The sequence below is a fragment of the Puma concolor genome, chromosome C1 (genome assembly GCF_028749965.1).
Source record: "Puma concolor isolate L17-30 chromosome C1, mPumCon1.1.hap2, whole genome shotgun sequence".
In the NCBI taxonomy this organism is placed as follows: domain Eukaryota; kingdom Metazoa; phylum Chordata; class Mammalia; order Carnivora; family Felidae; genus Puma; species Puma concolor.
The window spans coordinates 110,036,026-110,059,400 of NC_141674.1; the positions used below are offsets into that span (position 1 = coordinate 110,036,026).

At 39.7% G+C, this 23,375-nt stretch overlaps 1 long non-coding RNA gene across 1 annotated transcript in view; it reads left to right on the forward strand.

The window, feature by feature from the left end:
• The window catches only part of LOC147578382 (uncharacterized), a 67,998-nt gene extending 53,874 nt beyond the window's left edge, over positions 1-14,124 (forward strand). The window contains exon 3 of the long non-coding RNA XR_015254253.1: positions 13,720-14,124. This is a non-coding gene — a long non-coding RNA (uncharacterized LOC147578382). The remainder of the gene's footprint in view (positions 1-13,719) is intronic.
• The last annotated feature ends 9,251 nt before the right edge of the window (positions 14,125-23,375 follow it).

Consider the following 23,375-nt stretch of genomic DNA (forward strand, 5'->3'; position numbering starts at 1 on the left):
ATTCAACTCAGTCACAATAAAAACTCTAATTATATTAGGAATGAAGTGACATTCCTCGAACTCAGAGTATTTGTAGAAGTCTACAGATAACATCATAATAGTAAAAGACTGAAGGCTTTACCTCTGGTATCAGGAAGAATCCTTTGTCACCACACACATTAAACAATTTTCTAAGAGTTTTCTTCACTGTGGTTAGGCATGAAAAATTAAGAGCATGCAAAACCGAAAAGAAGAAATAAAACTATTTCTATTTGCAAACTGCATGACTACCTAGAAGATACTAAGACATTTACAATAATAACAACAAAAACTCATAGAACTAACAAGGGAGTTAAGTGAGATCATAAGATATAAGATAAACCTACAAAAATTAATTATATGTCTATGTGCTAACAATGAACAAGTGGAAGCACATATAAACATGCAATATTACTGAAACAATTAAATACATAGGTATAGATATGACAAAACATGTACAGGACATATACAATGCAAATTATGAAACGCTAATGGAAAAACTGAGAGCATACCTAAATGCTTTATGAAAAGTAGCGTACCAGTATTGGAAGACTAAACATAGTAAAGAAGTCAATTCGCCCTAAATTGATATGTAGGTTTAACAACATTCCTATTAAAATTTCAACAAGGTTTTTGTAGATGCAGACAAAAGTGTGGTAAAATTGACAGGAAAAGGACCCATTCTAGAATAGCCAGAACAAGGCTGAAAAGTATTCAGCGAAAGAAATCATTCTTCCCAATGTTGAAACTTGCTCTATAGCTACAGTAATCAAGACATTGTGGTATTGGCAGAAGGACAGACACGAATCAACAGAAATAAGTCTGTACAAATATGCTCCATTAATTTTCAACAAAGGAGCAAAAGCAACCCGATTGAGGAGGAACAGCTTTTTCAATAAATGATGCTGAAACAATTGGATATTCATAAGCAAAAAAACCCAAAAAACAAAAAACACCTGATTCCCGACCTAAACCTCATGCCTAATATGAAAATAACTCAAAATGGATCGCCATTCTTAAATATAAAATATGAAACTATAAATCTTTTAGAATAAAACATGAGATAAAATATTATTAAACTCAAAACCAATTGCATTATACATAAAATGAAAAATTCATAAATTAAACTTCATCAAAACTAAAAACTTTTGCTCTGTGAAAGACTGTTAAGAGTTTGAAAATACAAATTATAGACTCAGAAAATATTGTCCAGTTATGTATTTAACAAAGGACTCATATCTATAATATGCAAAAAACTCTCAGAACTCACCAGTAAAATACAAGTAATTGAGAAGAAAATGGTGGGATGCCTGGGTGGCTTAGTTGGTTAAGTGTCCAACTCTTGATTTCAGCTCAGGTCATGATTTCATGGTTTGTGAGATGGAGCCCCGTGTAGGGCTGTGTTCTGGCAGTACCGAGGCTGCTTGGGATTTCTCTCTCTCTCTCTCTATGCCCCTACCCACCTCAAAAATAAAAATAAATATTATTTAAAAGAAAATGGACCAAGAAATGCACAGATAATTCACTGAAGAAATTATACTACATAAATGTCGTATAAACACATGGAATGATGTTCAATATTGTTAGCTCTTAGTAAGTGCAAATTAAAGCTACAATGAGAGATACTATACATGTAAATACTGGTGAGGTGGCAGAGACACTGGAGCTTCCCATTCATTGCTGGTGGGGAGGGAAAATAGTACAACCATTCTGGAAAATATCTTGACAGTTCCTTTAGAAAGTAAAAATGAACTTTTCATACAACCCAGCGATTTCCTTCTTGGAAATAAAGTTTAAAAAAAAATGAAAATTTATTTCCAGGCAGAAACTTGTAAACCAAAATTTGTAGTAGCTTTGTTTGTAAATATCCCCCAAACTGGAAACTCCCTAAACGTCCCTCAATGGATGAACAATTAAACAAACTGTTTCATCTGTACAATGAAATACTATGCATCAATAAAAAGGAATAAATCATCAATACACACAACCATAGGAATAAACCTCATAGAAGTTATGTTATGTGGGAAAAATCAAGATAAGATGTATTTCAGGATTTCTTATAGTGTATATTCATGGAATAGCATAGTTGTAGATCTGAAAAACACAGTAGTGATGTCGGGTTAGGGATAGAGCTGGTAGGGATGTGGCTATAGGGGTGAATGAGAGAGTATTGTCATGGTTTGACATTTCAGGATGTTTATGTTTGTGCCAATTATGCAAAACTACACATGTGATAAAATTACATTGAGACACACACACACAGGCATATAACTGGTAAAATATGAATAAGCTCTTTCTGTAATAATTTACTTTCCTATAAAACTATACTACTTCAAAATTAAAAATAAAGGTTTTAAAAATGGGGAAAAAGTTAATAGTTGTCAATAGTTCTTAAGAAATTTGGCTGCTTTTATATCTACTCTAATTCAAATAGTTTCATATTAGAGGAATTTGTGATTTTATTTACAAGAGAAACTTCTATGCATTTTGTTCTTTATTAGAATGGATAAGAACATGAGTTCAAACCCTGATCTACTATCACATTTTAAACTTGTCTACTAAACTCTCCTTTTTTTGTCTATTTTTTAAAGTTTATTTATTTATTTATTCATTTATTCATTCATTTATTTTTTTTTTGAGAGAGAGAAAAAAAGAGAGGGAGAGACAGAGAGAGACAGAGAGACAGAGAGAGAGGGAGAGAGAAATCCCAACCAGGCTCTGTGCTGTCAACACAGAGACTGACACAGGGCTCGATCTCAGAAGCCATGAGATCATGATCTGAGCCAAATCAACAATCAGATGCTTAACCAACTGAGCCACCCAGGGGCCCCCAAACTCTCCCTTTGGGATCTCCATTAACCAAGCCAGAAGACACAGGTCCTTTTCCATTTATTTCCCATGTCTTCTCAGTGAATGATTTCCCCCAGAATATAAGGTAACATTCAAGCACTTGACTTATCAATTGTATACATGCCCCAACCTAACCCCTTGGCATATTATATCCAAGCAGTAAGTTCTGACATTTTGAGAATTGTTCACTTAATTGCTTACTACTTCAGTTTATTGTCCTGACTCCTGACTAAAATTTTATCTACCATCTTCCTCATTGTTTTAACCTGGTCCAGTCCATCTAATCTTAAGCAGTTATTGGAAAAAGGAGGAAAGCATCAGTTTGAATGTCAGATAATTATAAGCTCAAACCCCAGTTTAGGCACAAATTGTGTAATATTGATGACAGACATTTTTTTTTAATTTTTTTTTCAACGTTTATTTATTTTTGGGACAGAGAGAGACAGATCATGAACGGGGGAGGGTCAGAGAGAGAGGGAGACACAGAATCAGAAACAGGCTCCAGGCTCTGAGCCATCAGCCCAGAGCCTGACGCGGGGCTCAAACTCACGGACCGCGAGATCGTGACCTGGCTGAAGTCGGACGCTTAACCGACTGCGCCACCCAGGCGCCCCGAGACTTCTTTTTTTTCCAACGTTTATTTATTTTTGGGACAGAGAGAGACAGAGCATGAACGGGGGAGGGGCAGAGAGAGAGGGAGACACAGAATCGGAAACAGGCTCCAGGCTCTGAGCCATCAGCCCAGAGCCCGACGCGGGGCTCGAACTCACGAACCGGGAGATCGTGACCTGGCTGAAGTCGGACGCTTAACCGACTGCGCCACCCAGGCGCCCCCCGAGACTTCTTAATCTTAGCAAGCTTCAGTATATTCACCTACAAAAGGACATGATTATACCTATTGAGAAGAATGGGTTAAGTGAGATCATGAGTGGAAAGCATCCAGAACTGTGCCATGCATGCTCAGATGCATAGTAGTCAGTCTCATCATCTCTCCTTCAGTAATCAATACTGTCTGAGCAAAGTTCACAACTGTAGAAATAGAGGAAATAAAACGGAAATAGATGTGGGGCAGAATCTTCTGAACAACACTTTAGTACAGTTGAATTTTATCAAATAGCAAATAGACAATTATTTTGCAAAGGAAAGGATAAGAAACAGTAATATGAGTAGGCAATTGCAGGGTGCCAGGTGGGGTGACTTTTATTTGTTGAAGACCTACTCAATACCAGGTATATTTTCTTAGCACTTATAACAATGCAAAGAGATGGGCTCGTGTGTGAGTATCTGTGTCTAGAAACTCAGAGATATCATATGATTGTTCAAATTATCAGAGCTATTGTATCATTGTCTTTTAGTTTATATATAAAAAAAAACTAACCTCAAAACTAAGCCTCAAAACGCAGAGGCTTAAAATAATAAGCCTCTCACAAGTTTCCCAAGTTAGCCAAGTGGTTTTTCTGGTCTCTTGTGTGTGCATTCAGTTGCAGGTTGGGCATTCATTTGCAGCTCTGGTGCTCTTGGCTGGGCTTTCTCCCATTTCTTTGGGTCAGTTGGCTGCAAGCTGGTCTAGAGTAGCCTCAACTGGTACAACTGGCGTCTCCTTTGGCTTCTCACATGAATATGTCTCACATCTCCCTTCAGAAGGCCAGCCTGGATGGGATTTTGTTGTTGTTTTTGTTTGTTTGCTCACTTGCTTAAAAACAATGACAGAGAAATGAGAAAGAAGTGAAATACATAAGTGTTTTGTAAAGACTATCTTTGTGTCAGCCTTGTTATTAATCCTTTTGTTAAAGCAAGTCACATGCCAATTCCATAATCAGAGAGTGTGGAAAGTATAAAGTTATATGACCAAACATGCAGATACTAGGAGGCCATTTATTCAGCCACAATTACTAAGAGCAGAAACTTAAACCTGCTAGACCTCAAATCTAAATTAGTACCCCCAGACCACAGTGCTTCTCCAGACATAATGCTCCAAATATAGTCTGGAATAGAGGACTATGTACTGCAAGCCAAAGTGATTGATGGCTATTGAAATTCAACCAGAACCCAGGCTTCTTGGGACTGAACCCGTTTCTGTCAGAAATGCCCTTCTCTGCCATCTGTCCACTTTATAACTGTCATAGTCTGAAGGACTAGAGATGTGACAGGCTAGGAAGCCAAGAATGACCCCTGCCTCCACTTCCCCTTGAGTCCTATACTGCAGTAAGACTGTAGAAATGTAGTTAAATTTAATTTCTTGTTTTATTTCCTCGAGACACATTACAATAGTCTCATGTGTCTAAAACACATCCACATCTAAAAGACAATCTGGCCAATCTGAAACACAACTCATAATGAAGCCCACTGTTGGAATTCACAAGAGGGCAGCCAAGAAGCAAATGGTGCTAACTGAATTCCTTTAGATATGTCAAAGGAAATCTTGTCTCTCAGGTAGATAAAAATTGAGACATCTAGGATGCTTTTATCAAATTTAGCCTATGTGGAAATGGTGAGATCTTTCTGGGGACTATAATATTTAAAGTTACATTTCATTACTGAAACTTGTAGTGGGTCTGCAAATCACATCTGTTTAATTCCACATCTATGAAATGTCAGCCACTTGATGACTCTGAATTATGACTTCAACTGCCTGAAAACTTGGAATATCTTGCTTCATTTTCTGTAGTGTTTAACTTTTCAACAAACAAGTGTCGATAGAGCAAGGACCCTTGATAATATAAGTCAGATCTGATAGAAGCAATTCTCTTCTGAATGTTCGGAGTCTAATTTCCAGACAGCCTTTCCCCATACCAGCTTTATTTGCATGAGGGGCTTTTATTCTAGAAGTTTATTTTGTTCCCTTAAAGTGACTTAATACCTGTTTAAGGGTTTGTTCTTCAGGAAGAATGGAAAGTTGTCCAGTTTTCGATTCACAGTCAACAAACTTTTAGAAAGCTCAGAATCTGAGGCAGACGTTTTGACAAAGCCAGGATTCTTTTTTTTTTTTCAATTTTTTTTTAACGTTTATTTATTTTTGAGACAGAGAGAGACAGAGCATGAACAGGGGAAGGGCAGAGAGTGAGGGAGACACAGAATCTGAAACAGGCTCCAGGCTCTGAGCTGTCAGCACAAAGCCCGACGCGGGGCTCGAACTCACGGACCGTGAGATCATGACCTGAGCCGAAGTCAGATGCTTAACCGACCAAGCCACCCAGGCGCCCCGACAAAGCCAGGATTCTAAGATGAATAGGATATGTCCCTCCATACTGAGGCTCATCGACTAGTACAGGTGCAGATGTGCTCACCTGGATGCGCCACAGAACAGGAGAGACAGCAGGATAGGTAGTGGGAAGCCTGGCTCTATCTTCTCTCCTGAACCTTCTCTACCACCTGTTTTAGAAGAAATTCTACCACCCTGAGGCCCCACCCACAGAGATAGGTCAGGTAAGTCCATGAATCAATGACTCCAGGATATGATAAGGATATGGTAGGGTTAATCCACCCAGCTCATCACAGATGTCCTGGGAGCCAGGCAAGTTTCTCAGCATGCCTTATTCCTGCTTCTGCACCTTTGAACAGCTGGTCTTTCTGTCAGAAATGCCCTTCTGTGCCATATAGCCACTTTATAACTTTCCTTTCCTCTCTTAAGATATAGCAAAGATGTCAGCTCCCTTGGAAGGCTCAGCCCATGGCCCCCTTCCCAGTATGCCTTCCCAAGTTCTGAGAGTCCTCAGGACTCACTCTCATTATAATATCCAGAATATGGCCAGGCTGTGCTAAGGAAGTAGACACGAGGCCCTCCTCATGTTTGTAGTCAAGAGCCTGGTGCAAAACTTGTCAGTGGTGATGAAAAGTGTCTGGGGGCACCTGGGTGGCTCAGCTGGTTGAGTCCAACTTCGGCTCAGGTCATGATCTCACAATTTGTGGGTTTGAGCCTCGCATTGGGCTCAGAGCCTGGAACCTGCTTTGGATTCTGTGTCTCCCTCTCTCTCTGTCCCTTCCCTACTCGTGCTCTGTCTCCCTCTGTCTCAAAAATAAATAAAACATTTAAAAAATTAAAAAAAAGAAAAGTGTCTGTAAAATTCAATCATATCACAATTCTTTGTTTTTGCTTTTATCTCCCTTACTAGACTCTACATGGGAGCTAAATCTGACCTCTCATCTTATCCTTGTTTCTAATATAAGACATGACAAAGCATATAACATGGCCTGATAAATACATATAAAGAAATTAATTAATTAATTAATTAATTAATAATGAAAATATATTCCCCACAATTATATCTTAGACTAGGTCCCTTTTGGGTCATGTCAAAGATCCCTTTCCTTTAATGAAAGCTTCACAGTTTATAAAATACTTTCAGATTCTTTGTCAGGGAGGATGAGAGGGACATGTCCAGCTCAGACCTTTCTGAGCTCTCTCAGTTGGTCAGAGCTCTGGGCTCCACACCCCTTTCTCTCTGTCCCAAAATCAACACTTAGAGCTGTCCCTTTCTGTGCTTAGGCTGCACCTCTGCAGACAGCCAACTCTCTGTGCCAGGCGGTGCCCAGCACATCTTGGCAACCAGCACCCTGTTGGGCTCTGCACAGCATACCCTAGGGGAACTCTCAGCCAGACAGGACAGGCTCAAGCCTGTCTCTAGAAGTCTGGTCGTGCAAGCTAGGAGGCTGTGAGCATTATTGGGGAACACTTATCCTTTTCTTTGCTTCTCTGTAAATAGACCCCGTACTGGGAGGTTTACAAAATTTTAGTATTGAAAAAATCATGCCATTTGAGACAACATGGACAGACTTAAGGAGTATTAGGCTAAGTGGAATAAGTCAGTAAGAGAAAGACAAATACCATATGATTCTACTAATAAGTGGAATCTAAAACGACCACCACTATCACCACCACCACCACAACAAAAATCCCACAAATTCACAAACAAATGAAAAGCAGAATCAGACCTATAAATACAGGGAACAAACTGATGGTGGCCAGAGGGAAGGGGGTTGGATAAAATGTGTGAAGGGAAGTAGGAGTTACAGGCCACCATTTATGGAATGAATAAGTCATGGGACTAAAAGGCATTGCATAAGGAATACAGTCAATGATATTGTAGTAGTGATGTAATGCGACATATGGTAGCTATACTTGTGGTGAATATAACATAATGTATAAATGTGTGAAATTGCTAAGTTAGACACCTGAAGCTAATGCAACAAACACTATGTGTCAACTATACTCAAATTTTTAAAAAGTTCATTTCTCTGAGATAGATATCAAACCTCCCTTCTATACCTCTGCCACTTATCACTTTTTTTCTAACTAAAAATTAGAAAACAGGGCAAAACCACAGTATGACATTGCAGTCTTCACTGCAAGTTCTGGGGTCTCTGGACGGCTTAGCCTGTTCATGCCAACCACATTCATGTGGGTGGCTAAAGTGGTTTGCGACATGATGTGAGTTGGTTCATGTCTGTGCACTCAGAAGTATGATAACTGATTGTGGCCTAAGAGAAATATTTTTAAAATACAGTTTGTCCCTGGACCCAAAGCCCAGAGAAGGCATTCTGAGAGCAGCAGGTATGACCTTGGGCTGCCAGTCCTCTGTCCTCACACATCCCACCCCATCCACCTCATACTCTGTCTCCAGGTGTCTGAGTCACCTGCAATGGGTGGCTAAGAGGGAAAAAAATCAAGAATGATTGCCTCAAGGGAAAGCATAACAGAGTTAACTGCAGAACTGGTTAAGAATAGACTCTGCCACTTGTGTGGTGGAATGAGAATGTTTCCATCATTCACGGTTGTGGGGCAGCCAGGACAGTGCTTCCTTCTGCACTCAAGTGACTGAACCCACCTTGTTACCATATACCAGAGTCTCCATTCATGCTGAAGAAGCAGTTCCTCCTTGATGGGTGGCCCCCTCACAGTCTCAGGTGGTCATCTGAAAGTGCACATATGTCAATGGCCTCGTGAACCCTCCACTCCCTCCAGGTACAGACACTGAGGAAATGTGCAAGGCTGATCCTTAAACCAGTAGTTCTTGGAAGCATTTGTGGGGTGTGGAGTTCTCCACATGGGCTAACCCTGTGACACATTTTCAATTATTTAATTATTATAGCAACACACAAGGTAGGTGATTTTAGCTCTATTGTAGAATTGAAAAGACTGAGATTTGGAAAACTAGATGATTTGCCTAATGTCACACAGCCAATAAAAGCTGGAGAAGGTTGGGCAGAGCATGCCCACTCTGAAGTTCCATTCCTTCCCATAACACTCCAGTGACCCCATTCTGGAACTCTGCCTGCTTCTGTAAGGCAAGGCTGGACATGTGTTCCAGGGACGTGTGAGGTGATGTCATGTTTTCGTTACATTCTTAACATTGGATGCACAGACTTTCTGTTAAGTGGAGAAAAAGAAGTATATCTCTTTAGTCTATATAACAGGAATGTAAATTTTGCTCTATTTGTAGATCAAAGGATAGAAGATGGCACTATGCCTTTTAAAAGCAGGTACAAATGAACAGAATCATATGGAGTGTAAAGGAGAAATCCTCACAAGTGCAGTGATGCCCAATGTCCAGATGCCCATATCTTTGCATCCTATATGAGAAGAGAAGAGCAGACAGAAGTCCAGAGTACTGTCACCAAATCTGGATCATCAAAGCCACCCAATGTCCACATTGCCAAGGAGCATAATGCTGCAGAACACATACATCCTTTCAGTTTCCTTCTAACTCCATGGTGGGAGTTTGTGCCTCCTGCTTCATGTCAGACCCAGCTGTCACCAGAGTGACAGGCACATGGTGGGTGCAATAGTGGGATGAACTGGTGGTTAGGGTTCCCTTCTGCTCAGATTCCAAGCTCCCTCTAGCCACCTGACATTATTGCCATAGATCCATCACCCTCTTTATGATGCTGCTTCTCTTCCTGGACATGAAGCTTTGCCCCATTTCTTTAGATATAATTATTTTTTAATGATATAAGTTGTTGCTAATTATCAGTGATATAATTGCTATTTTTGCTTATGAGAGACATAACTCTTGGTATTCCACTTTGTATTAGCGTGGTCTGCTATAACAAAATACCATAGACTGAGTGACTTAAACAAAAGAAATTTGTCAGTTCTAGAGGCTAGGCAGTCCAAGATCAAGGTGCTGACAGCTTCTGGCGAAGCCTCTGTTCTTGGCTTGCAGATGGCTTCCTTTTCACTGTATCCTTAAGTGGTGGACAGAGACAGGACAGGTTCTCTGATGTCTCTTCTTATAAAGACACTATCAGATTAAGACCTCACTCTTATGGCCTCATTTAATCCTAATTATTCCTTAGAGTTCTATGCCTAAATACAGCCATACTGGGAGTTATGGATTCATCAAATGAATTTTTGGGGACATACAAATATTTAGTCCATACCACACCAAGGAACACAGAGACAGGAGTTGCATGCTTTGGTTTGAATTCCACCTCTACCTCTCAAAGCTGGGTGACCTTGGGCACATCACTTAACTTCTGTAGGCATCAGTTTCTTATCCTTGATATGAGTAACTAGTAGCCTACTTCTAGGATTGTTACGAGGATTAAGCTATTTAATTTATGAGGAGTGTTTAGAACGGACCTGGCTAAGTGTTAGCTATTACTATTACTCTTTATAATTCCATGTTGGGGCGCCTGGGTGGTGCAGTCGGTTAAGCGTCCGACTTCAGCCAGGTCACGATCTCGCGGTCCGGGAGTTCGAGCCCCGCGTCGGGCTCTGGGCTGATGGCTCAGAGCCTGGAGCCTGTTTCGGATTCTGTGTCTCCCTCTCTCTCTGCCCCTCCCCCGTTCATGCTCTGTCTCTCTCTGTCCCAAAAAATAAATAAATGTTGAAAAAAAAATTTATAATTCCATGTTATAAAATATTATAAAATAATTAACACAGTATTTATTCATCTACTATGGAACATTAACTAATACTACTTATTAACTAGGAGAAATCATTTTGGGGCAATAATGATGACAAGTGGCAGCTCTGTGCTGTGCTGTGGCCCTGGTGCTGCTTCCCTAGTCATGATCACACTTAATCTGAACAGCTCCCTAGATCTTCTTCTTAACCTCATCTGACAGACATGACAGCTGCCATCAGTGTGGGCCAGTGACTCCCTCAAAGTCACTCAGTAGAAAAGGGACGGTTTCTGATAAAATTTCCCTAGATCCATGCTTTTTACTATTACACTATGTTTTAATACAGCATAGTTTAAGATTTATTTTTGTATAAAGAAGTTACTTTCAGTTCCCCCAGTGAAAATCAGGTCTGGTTGGCATCTGTTCCCAGTCCCTACGCTGTACTGTGTGGATGTGCTCAGGCCAGGTGTGTTCCAGAGAAACCAGTGAAAACCACAGAGTTACAAAGTGCCTCAGGCTCCAGAGGGTGAGCTCCCTCTGGGTGCAGGGGACATAAAGGGCTGTGTGGGGAGGGTCACTCTGACTGAGCTACAAAGAATATCTTGACCAGGATTGCTGAAAGGAGGCATTTAAAGGAGGCACCAAAGCAGATGCTTTAGATGAATTATATTTTCTTTCTGTAGTAATTAATTCAGCTTAACAGCTGTTAGAGCATCAGCCACATGCCAGGTACTGTGCTAGATGTCAGTCGTAAAATACAGACATGAGAAGACAGTCCACACAGCCTTTCAGGAGGCATGGTCCAGTGGGAGAAGCAGATAGATGTGTGCAATTAAAATATAAGGGGTTGTGAACTGGGTGAGCCTCCACACAGCCTGGGGGTGTTGAGGGGCTTCCTGGAGACTTTGTGCTGAGCTGATTGTAGAGGAGGGAATGAGAGAGAGATGAGGAGAAGTGCAGATTGGCATTCCAAGGAGGAAAATAGCTAAACGGAGCCCAAAGGTGGCTCACTGCTGGGCATGTGGGGGACACCCCAGGGGTTTTTATGAATATTTACTATCTAAAGAATAAGAAAACTGGGGACTGTAACCAGAGATAGTAGAGGTACACTTGCATCTAGTTTTCAGCTTTGGTATTTATTGGTGGGGCCTCTCCCAAGTACAGAGACACCAGGAAGGCCATCTGGTTGGATTTACCAAAAATCAACTTCAGATTGTAGTGAGGTTCATTAGGCATTTGAAAAGCTGTGGCTGGCGTTATTATTTCAGAGCTGAGGGAGATCCCATGGTCACACCTGCATCCATTTGCTTGTCCTGCTACTAACTCTGTAGGATTGGTATTACATGGTGGACACCACTCATGGCTTAGCTCTTTTCCTATGCACCTGGCTTCCACAAAAGCTGACCTTTTATGATACAGCCTGTCCCATGTTGCCCCACCTGCTTCCCAATACCACCTGCTATAGCCAGTTTCTACAAACACAAACACCTGACCACAGATCCCTGTGTTGGCACTTTGGACTTGAAAACCTGAAAGCTAGATACATCTTTTCCTGAAGTGAAGATTGTGAGATATAACCTAGGTGTTGTTAGTATATGTGTTTTTACAATTTTGGCCATTTGGAGAAAAGTGATCGCTAGTGAATGAAAATTAGGATGGTATCCACAGACAGCAAAGACGAGAGGCAGAACTGGAATGTAGTGATGTTAGCCCTGCATTGAGACCTTGGGGCTCTCATTTCCCAGTGGAAAGCCCTCCCTGCTCTTTTCATGGCTTCCTTGTTGATCTATCTTTAGATTTTGTGAGCCAACTACCCTTCTTAGCTAAGTTTAACTAATGTGTCTTCTTTGTCTACTTATATATTATGTTCAAAAATATGTATTGTTATATACAATATGTATATATTGTATACAATACAATATGTATTGTTGTATAGGCTCATAGGTGTAAGTAGTTTCCCAGGATCAAAGGTAACATGGAAGAGACCATATTTCAATTCAGAACAGTCTGACCATGTATTCTAGTCGCTGGCTTTACTTTCACAGCTATCATAACTGACAGCTTACACACTTCTGTGATTAATATTATAAAGTTGCTTTCTCACTCATGCAAAGTTCAACATGCACCTAGACAGACAGCCCCTGCCCCAGGCAGTCACTCAGCTCAGCAACACAGGCTGCTTCCTCTGAAGACTTGCCATTTTGTAGCTTCAGTTCTTTTGGCACCATCCAGCTGCTGGATGAGGAAAGCAGATGAGATGGAGAATCTTTCACCCAGTATTTAACGACCACAGCCTGAGAATGATTCACAGGATTCCCACTGGCATTGCATCAGTAAGAACCAGTGATGTGATCATACCTCAATGCAGACAATTAGGGAGGTTGGCGCTTGGTGAGGCAACCCTAGCTTAGCCACAGTTACTCACCATGGGAGGAGAGCACTGATCTTTGGGATCTTTCCTGTCCCTGCCCCAGATTCCCAAGGCTCAGATCCTCTATACTCCACCAAGGATCAAAGGAAAAGCAAGCCCAGACTCTCTCTATTCTACCAAGGATCAAAAGAAAGACAAAGGGGGTGAGCTCTATACAGTCCCTAGGTTGACCTGTGGTACAAGTATGGGTGACATCATGTAGAAAGGGAAAAGCTGAACCTTATTACATTATAAGCATCCGGCCATGGACAAAGATGCTCTTCTGCATGCACATGATCTTGTTTTTCACGGGACTTGTGTACAAAAATGTGGGGGCCACTGTATACCTTTAAGCACAGCCTATTTCTGTTCCTTGTCCTTGCTGAAATGAGTCAGAAAAGAAGAAACAAGAGGTAAATATTGGAAGAAACCATTACATGAAATCATAAAGCAGGGAGTCAGTGGCAATGGAACATAAACCCTGCCCCCAAACCTGAGAGAAAGAATAAGAGGTCAGGGTTTTTCTTTTATTTTCTGGCTTGTTGGTCCTTGTGATATCACAATAATGAAGCATGTTTTTTTTTTCCAATTAGAAGCCAGTTATGCCTCATTTGTGGGACCTTGGAAGTGCTATGGGAGCCCAGGGGAGTCCTTGTGAGGTGGCAGCAGCATGGGCTCTACTTTAAGTCTTCCAAGGTGGGATTAGATTGACTCACAGCCTTCAGAGGAGTCTCCAAAGACCTGGCACCTGCCCCTGTCACACCAACTCACACATGTGAACACACTCCTGTCTGTTTTGGACCTCTATAGTTGGAATCTCCCTGGCTCCTAGTGTTGCAAGCATGCACCATAATATATGTGAAACTGAAATTAGTTTTCAGGGGCTTCCCTGAAAGTCTCATTCTGCTTTTTCATCCTCAGAAGAATGGAGTGAGTCCTGCTCTGATGATCTCTGAACAGGTCTTTTACCTTGAAATAACATTAAAGTCATAACTTTCTGAGAATCTTGGAGTCTGTTTACAATATAATTAGCATGGTAATCAAAGGCAGTCAATGAAACATAAAAAACAATTACCTGTGGCTTTAAACTGTTTGTCATTAAATAATAAAACCATAGAAACATTGACAAATCCTGTTCTTCTAATGAATTCTCAGGCAAACTATCTTTTGTGAGGCTTTGAAGTAAGAAAAAAAATCATCAATTCATCTCTGTCTGAGGCCTTAGCTTATAAAACATCTGCTGATGGTGAAAAGCCAAGACTGCTATGACAAGGTTTCCACTAAAACAAAGACATTTCTCATGCTATTCCCAAGGAAGGAAGGTTAATTTGTTTATTTCCAGGGTAAAGATCTATAAAAATATACATATTGTCTTTCTGCCAGATTTTGGTTTCTAAGGTGTTCATAAAATAATTGGCAGCATTCAGTTGAGAGCTAATGGGGCTCTCTCTCCAGTGTCTTCAGAGGTGCCAGCTCTTGAGTGTGGGCCAGGGAGGGATGGCGTGTGGGTGGGTAGCCAAAGTCTCCCCTCGTCCAGAGCTTACACCATGGTAGGACTGACAAGATGAGTGAGAGCACCTGGAGCTGCTCCTGCACAGGGTCATGGAGGGGCATGCAGACTGATAAGGTGGGGTGGGTGCACATGGTAGTCACTCAGCTCTATAGGCAAAGGTAATGGTACCCATTCTGAAGTCTTGCTGTATGCTTCTCTCTAGAGGGAAAAGAGAATTGTTTTCAGTGTTCAGATGAGAAGACAAGTTCATAGTGGTGAAGTGGTTTGCCAATGTCACTGGCAAGTAAGATACTGACTCCACATACTCCTCTTTCTACTACATCAAGTATCCTCTGGAATGTGATCTGAGAATGCTATTCTCCAAGATGGTTACCTTCTGCAGAGTAGAGACTGTCAACATTTCATCCCCATAGATAGCATTCATAGCAAGAAAATACAACTCAAAAGTTTCTCTTTCACATCAAAAGATGGCATTCACCATTTCCTAGTTTTAATTTTGATTTATCTGTTTATTGCTCCTTTGTTGGATTCACTCTTCTGGTGTCTCCCAGCTCCTCCCTTTTTAATACTGTAGATGGAAGTCTCATTTGCAGTCAAGTTGCTCATTTCATTCTCCATTTTCTGTTTATCCTGCTTCTCCACCTAGAATGCAATATCCATGATACTCTAAGCAGATCATAATTGTATCAATACCAATCACTTATTGCTAGGCACTTGTTTTGTAAATGGAAGTGCTGGAGATAGGTAATCTAGATTTCCTGCTGTGGTTTCCACCAAAAAGACTGACTGCCTTACCCCAACACACCCTGCTCCATTGTGCTAACATATTTCAGAGCTTGCATTTGCATTAATTTTTATTTACAAATTTAAACATTCTATCTATCTATAGTCAACCATGGTAAACCACAGTTGGCTTTCCTTCCCTCACTCTGGAAAAAAAAATTAAAATAGAAATTTCAATAACGTGAGAAACTACATTTTTCCTGTATTGACAAATGGTTTTATCTTAGAATTAAGCTATTATTCTCAAGAAACTGGGTGCATTGGACAACTATATGCTAAAGAATGAAACTGTACCACTTCATTACTCCATGTACAAAAATACACTCAAAATGGAGTATGGACTTTCATGTAACACTAGAAACCATAAAACTCCTGGGGAAAAAAAACAGAGGTAGTAAGTTCTTAGACATCAGTGTTAGCAATATTATTTTGATCTGTCCTCTCAGGTGAAGGCAAGAAAAGCAAAGCAAAGCAAAGTAAAACAAACAAAACAAACAAACAAACAAACACAAATGAGGCTACATCAAACTAAAAAGCTTTTGCACAACAAAGCAAACCATCAACAAAATGAAAAGGCAATCTACTGAATGGGAGAGAAGATTTGCAAAATATATATCCAATAAGTGGTTAACATCCAAAATCTATAAGGAACTCACACAAGTCAATATTAAAAAAAATCCAATTAAAAATGAGCAGAGGACCTGAATAGATATTTCTCCAAACAGGGCCAATAGACACATGAGAAGATGCTCAACATCAGTACTCATCAGAAAATTTAAAAATGGAACCATCGTATTATCCAGCAATTCTGCTTTTGGGTATTTATCCAAAGAAAATGAAAACACTAATTCAAAGTGATACATACACACTTATGTTCATTGAACTAGTATTTACAACAGCCGTGATATGAAAGCAACCCAACTGCCCATTCATAGGTGAATGAAGAAGATGTGGTATGTAAACAATGGGATATTACTCAACCATTAAAAATGATCTTGCCTTTTATGATGATATGGGTGGACCTAGAAGGTAATATGTCAAATGAAATAAGTAAGAGAAAGACAAATACCATGTAATTTCATTTATATGTGTAATCTAAAAAAGAAAACAAACAAAACAGAAACAGACTCATATATACAGAGAATAATCTGGTAGCTACAAGAGGGGAAGGTGGTGGGGGTATAGGTGAAATAAGGGAAGAGTACTGAAAGGTACAAACTTCCAGTAATAAAATAAATAAGACATGGGGATGCAATGCACAATATAGGGGGTATAGTTAATACTATTGCAACAACTTTGTATTGTGACACACAGTAGCTAGATTTATCTTGGTGATCAGTTTCTTATGTATATAAATGTTGAATACTTCTGTTATATATCTGAAACGAATATAGTATTGTACGTCAGCTGTAATTTAAGAAAATCATAAATAAAATTTTAAAAAAGGAAACTGAATGAAGAAAATAGACTTTTCTATTATAACAAAAATTTCTGCCTTGAAAACAAGAATGCTACAAACTGAACTCTTTCATATAGTTAAAACTCCAAAGTTTTATCAAATAGGACCCAACAATATAGTAACAAAATCCATACCTCACATGATGCACAAAATTTAACTCAAAGTGGATCATAGATCTAACATAAGACCTACACTGTGAAACTTTCAGAAGATAACAAAGGAGAAAAAAAAATTGTGCCCTGTTTTGGGTAATTTTTTTTTTTTTTTTTTAGTATTGAGACCAAAAGCAAAATATATCAAGGAAATTCAAATTAAAACCATAATTAGATGTCACCAGAGACCCATTAGCATGTTTAAGTTATAAGCCTGACTATAACAAATGCTAGTGAGCATAGAGAAGAACTAGAATTCAAATATACTGCTGGAAATGTAAGAAAAAATAAACTAGAAAAGAAAGAAAGAAAGTGGTACAGCGATTTTGGAAAACAGTTTAGCGGTTTCTTAGAAAGTTAAATATGCATCTACTATATGTTTAGGTTTTATTGCCAGATATGTAGTATCTTGAAGACTACTGTTTTATAATTTGTCTACTTTTACTGTTATTTTTAGCTTTCTTTAGGCAGGGGATAAATTCGGTCTCTGTTCATCTGGCTAGAAGTGGAAGTCTATGAGCAGTTTCTTAAACTGCATGCACACCTCTGCTAATATAACTGCAACCATTGGCTTTCCACTGACCACCTACACTACACGTGGGTTGCCCTTTCTGCTAACACTGTGTACTTTTCTGTTGCATCAATGTCTAAGGTCATCTCCAGTTGCCATGACTAGAAATTGACTCATGGCTCTGAAATTTCATATGGTTGATTGCATTTCTTTGATAAAAATGTCTTGAGCCCGTGCTCTAATGCAATGTGTTTGTCATAGAGGAATCATCACAGTACTCAATGTGAAAAAGAGAGGGGTCATCCAGACACTCCAGGTTGGTATGGATAACATAGTGATGGGGGTATGACCATGCTGAAGACAGGTGCTCTGCCAAGCCCTGGGTATCATCCTCACAATCTGTGCTTAGCTCTATTTTAAGTAATGCTCATAGCACCCAGCCCAGGCCAAACTACACGTATTGGGTTTGCAGTCCAATAATATTGGAATCTGACTTGATGGCCATTTAATTTCTCTCAACAATAACCCTATTAGTAAGTATTATTACTGATGTACATGAGAAATTAATGTTCAGAAAATTTAAAGATCACTTCAGTGTCATTTTCCTAAGCGTTGGTGAAAATTTAGATGAAAAATGAGATATTTCCATGATCTACAAAATCTGTTTTTCTGTCATATCCTGAAGTGTAAAGCATAAAGCACAGGTCCTAGAACACAACAGCTATTTTATCAATGCAAGTTTTAGCAATATTAGTTAATCTAGATGGATGGAAAAGAATGTAATTATACCCATAAATCTCCTTCTTATGTTCTCCCTAACTTGGTTCTCCCAAATTCAGTTTACTCTCTTGGTCTTAATTCTAAAATTCAGAATTTCTTTGAAAGAGCTTCACACATTTCCTCGTGTTTACTGATATCAGAGTGACAAAATACTACTGCTCTCTACCTTTTGATAATATGTCATTTCCTTCCTTGATCTACTCCCAACCACTTCTTGACACAGATGTGCCTGGGTTTTTATGCTGAGTGAGGGAATATTTGATGTGTTCTCATCCTTTCTCTGATCTGGCAGCCCTGTATATTCTTAATAAACTTGATTTTATTTTCTTATTTCCCAGTGCCACTATGGGGTGGCAGGACAGAATGCCCTAGAGGGAAGTTTGTACTTTATCTAATGAGAATAGAGGTAGATGTGTGGTCAGAAATTTATTCTTTGATTATTAAGTCAAAAAGGGTGCTTCCTATCCCAAAATTTAATTTTTGTGCCACCAGTGGTTTAAAAGAATCATTCACTAGTTTCCTAGAAGCCAAAAGAGAAGAGAGTCCCTACAGGTCTCCTTGAGCACAATGCAGGGACCATAGCTAACATCTATTGGACATTTACAGGCTGGGATGATTGGGTGTAACTTGCTTTACATAATCTAATTCATTCCTAATTATGACCTTATGAAGTAGTCACTATTATTGTTCCCATATTAAAGTGAGGGAACTGAAGGTCAAGAGGTAACTCAACATGCCCAAAGTCTCATGGCTAACAAATGGCAGAACCAGGTCTGTCTGGCACCTTTCAGAGCCTCTGCTCTTTGTATGATGTATTGACTCCCCAATGTGGACCTCACACCTACCTGGAAAGGAATCCAGTGAGCTGGTAGACCTAAGGTCTCAGTTGCAAAATGGGAAGAAAGCACTGGCAGGCTTTTAAAACAACGACTAAACTCCTTGCCATGGACAAGCCTCATGCATGGACCCTGCATGGACTCTCCAGCTTCCTTTCACAAGGCCGCTCTTCCCCGCCTTTGCTAATCCCCAGCCTCCTGGACCTTCTTTTGACTCCAGTCCCTGGTATTCAAGGTCCTGAGTTTCCTCCCTTCTTAGGAATTGTGTGTGTGTTGTTCCCACTGACTGGAATGCTCTCCCTTCCCTTCCTTCTCCCACCCAGTTATCTTCTCATCCTCCCAATAAGGTCTGTAAAGTCAGACCTCTTCTTTACTTAGAACCACCTTCATTTTCTTTGAAGCACTTATCTTACTTGAGTAGTTTTTTTTTTTTTTTTAAGTTAGGTATTTATTTATTTATTTATTTATTTATTTATTTAATTTTTGGAGAGAACAAGCAGGTGCACATGAGCAGGGGAGGGGCAGAGAGAGAGAAGGAGAGAGAGAGAATCTTTTTTTTTTTTTTTTTTAATTTTTTTTTTCAACGTTTTTATTTATTTTTGGGACAGAGAGAGACAGAGCATGAACGGGGGAGGGGCAGAGAGAGAGGGAGACACAGAATCGGAAACAGGCTCCAGGCTCTGAGCCATCAGCCCAGAGCCTGACGCGGGGCTCGAACTCACGGACCGCGAGATCGTGACCTGGCTGAAGTCGGATGCTTAACCGACTGCGCCACCCAGGCGCCCCGGAGAGAGAGAGAATCTTAAGCAGTCTCCATGCCCAGCATGGAGCTCCACAAGGCACTTGATCTCATGATGGTGAGATCATGACCTGAGCCTAAATCAAGTTGGATGCTTAACTGACTTAGCCACCCAGGAACCCTGTCTTTAGTATTTCTATTTTATTCATGTCTCACTTACCCACTAATCTACAGGCTCCATAAGAAGATGGATGATGTGTGATTCTGCTTATCATGATTTCCTCAGTACCTAAAATGGTAAATAGGAAATGTCCAATAGTTACTTGTTAAAGAACTGACAGGCAGTTCTTTGGAGCCAAACAAACTTGAGTCTATCACTTTGTCACTTCCTACCTGCATTATCTTAGACAAATTACATATCTTGGATCTTGTTGACTCCTGTATGAAGAGGGGACAATGACATTAACAAGAATTCTGAGGAAGATTGGCATTTCATTCCTAAAGCTCCCAATATGATACCTAGCATATGGAAGGCTCTCAGTAAATGACAGAACATGCAGGGCTTAACAAAACCTTTTAGTTGTAATCAGAAAGTATTATGATTTTTGTCTTCTACTTCCTGTATATATTTATGCAATGTAGCTATCTTGTCCACTGCTATCTCCTCCACTTCTGTGGAGACAAAGATTTTCCTGTCATTATTTGTTAATGAGCTTTCTTAATTTTTTTACATTTATTTATTTTTGAGAGACAGAGTGAGAAAGAGTGGGGGAGGGGCAGAGAAAGAATGAGACACAGAATCCGAAGCAGGCTCCAGGCTCTGAGTGGTCAGCACAGAGCCCCACGCAGGGCTTGAAATCACAAACCATGAAATCATGACCTGAGCCGAAGTTGGATGCTTAACCAACTGAGCCACCGAGGCGCTCTGAGATTTTTAAAATTTTTTTAATGTTTATTTATTTTGAGAGAGAGAGAGAGTTGGGGGAGGGGTGTGGAGAGAGCATCCCAAGCAGGGATTCAAACATGGGACTCAAACTCATGAAAATGCGAGATCATGACCTGAGCCAAGATCAACAGCCAGATACTTAATTGAGTGAGCCACCCAGGTGCCCCTGTTAATGAGATTTCTTATGGTCACTCTAAATTATCCAACACTGTAATTCAGTAATTAAAATTTTATAATCTCAGGTATTAATCCAAGCTTCTGAGTACATTTAAAAATAAGACTTTTTCTCAATTCTCTCATAGGGACCAGAAGTACATGGTCATCCTGCCTTCCTAAGGTGAGGTGTGGCCTGATCTATGTCTGTCCACTCTCTCCTCTACCATCTTTCTAAGAAAGAGGAACTGGGAGACAGCTAAAGGAGACAAGAAAGTTCTTTCATAATTTTCATGATGTAGATTGGCCTTCTGTTCTGGGCTCAGAAGATATTTAAACTAATTCCCTCTCTTGAACCCTCAGCTTAACAGGTCTCTCACCTGTGATTTCTGTGACTCATGAGCTGCACAATCCATGTTCATCAACTGTTTTTCATTTGTCTGTTTGTTTCTTCATCCTCATCTCCTACTAATACAAAGGTGGGTCTTAAGTGTTGTGGGTTGCTTTTTTTTTTTTGTTTTTTGTTTTTTTTGAAACCTATTTGCTACCATTTGATTCTATTGGACAGGGTCAAACAAGACCTGATTCTCTCTTTTGAGCTTCTCCATTTGTTTGGAGAACAAGACTCACAGGCTCCAGGAGCTCCCTCCAAATATATCCCCTACCAAATTTCCTTCTAATTCCCAACAAGCTAACATTTTATATTCCAACTTTGGGTGAGTGGTTTCAAGACACATGTAACCAGCTTTCTTTACAAATCCTGCACATGTCCTGGCAGCTCCTTTGGAATGATTGCATCTCTTATTTTACACTGTTTCAGTAGAAACTTCCATTCAGCAGGCTGCAACATATGTAGTGGATCCTGCACGGTGCCTGGGTGCATGTATGTATGCAGTTGGCTCTCTCTCTGCAGTGAGCATGCAGTCTGAGAACACAGAGGAAATTCATAGATCACCATGTGGGGATGACAGAGTGAAGTGGCACCAACTCAAACATAGGCACTACCTGGTCAAAGCATAAATCCTAGAGATAACATCCTAAATTTGCTTGGTAACAGTTAGCTACTGTTTCTCAACCCTGCCTACAGCATCATTCTTGACCTGCAATATCCACAAAACATCCTCACAAAAAAAGACAAATGCAAACAACGGTTCCTTGCTTTTCAGCAAGTCTCTAGCCAAGGAGTTAGAACACCTATTTCTCTGCCTCCCAGGCATTCCTAAACTCCTGATTCAGCTGGGTAAAGGGAAACTTTATCCTCTTCTCTGGGAGAGCGGAGGAAAATGTCAAAGTAATGTCATTTTACTTATGGATGTGATGTTATTTTTATTACTTAGCTTCTAACATTAATGAAAATGAAATAAACATATTTAAATAAAAGTATTTGTTGGTTCTAGTCTATCCTGGGCTAATTATGAAGGCTAGGATTTCTAACAGATGTAGACAAACAACTTTAAAAATTCTGTTCTCTCTAGCCAAAAGAGCAAGATAAAAGCAGAGAAAGAGAAGGGGCTTAGAAGAACAATAAATGTGTATACATAAAACAATATGGCTCTAAAATACATGAAGCAAAAACTGACAGCTGAAAGAAGAAATCACCTAATGCACATTTGTAGTTGGGGAATTAAACACTCCTCTCTCTGCAATGTATAGAACTACTAGAAAAAAATCAGACAGAGAGAAGATCAGAACAACATTGCACAAAAATGTCTAATTAATATTTATAGAATATTCTAAGTGACAACAGCAGAATCTACATTCTATTCAAGTGCTTACACATCATGGGATTGTTCCCAGAGAAAGAAAAACTTATTTTCACATAAAAACTTTACACAAGTGTTCAAAGTTTTATTAATAATGTAACATATCCTGAGTCATAAAATAAACCTTAACTAACTTAAAAGAATGGAAATAATGTAGAGTATGTTTTAGAATCGAAACAAAGTAGAAGTGTATCAAAGAAAAACAACAAGGACATCTTCAAACACATGGAATTTAAGCAGCATACTTCTTTCTAAGTAATCCTTGGGTCAAATAGAAAATCTCAAAGGAGATTAAAAAACAAAAAAACAAAAAACAAACACATCGGGACTCTGTTCATAGAGGCCAAACCTGGAAATGACTCACTGGGCACATGGTTAAACAGACTGCAGTAATCCACACCATAGGCTACTTCTCAACCATAAAAGCAAGAAACTATTGGTATGCAACTACTTGAATGAACTTCAAGGAATAATGTTAAGTGAAAAATGCTAATCTCAAAGTTATGAACTGTCTTATTTTAGTTGATACACTAATTTTTGAAATATCAAAAGTATAAAGATGGAGAATAAATTAGTAGTTGTAGTATGTGTCAAAAGAAGACTGTGGCCTCCTG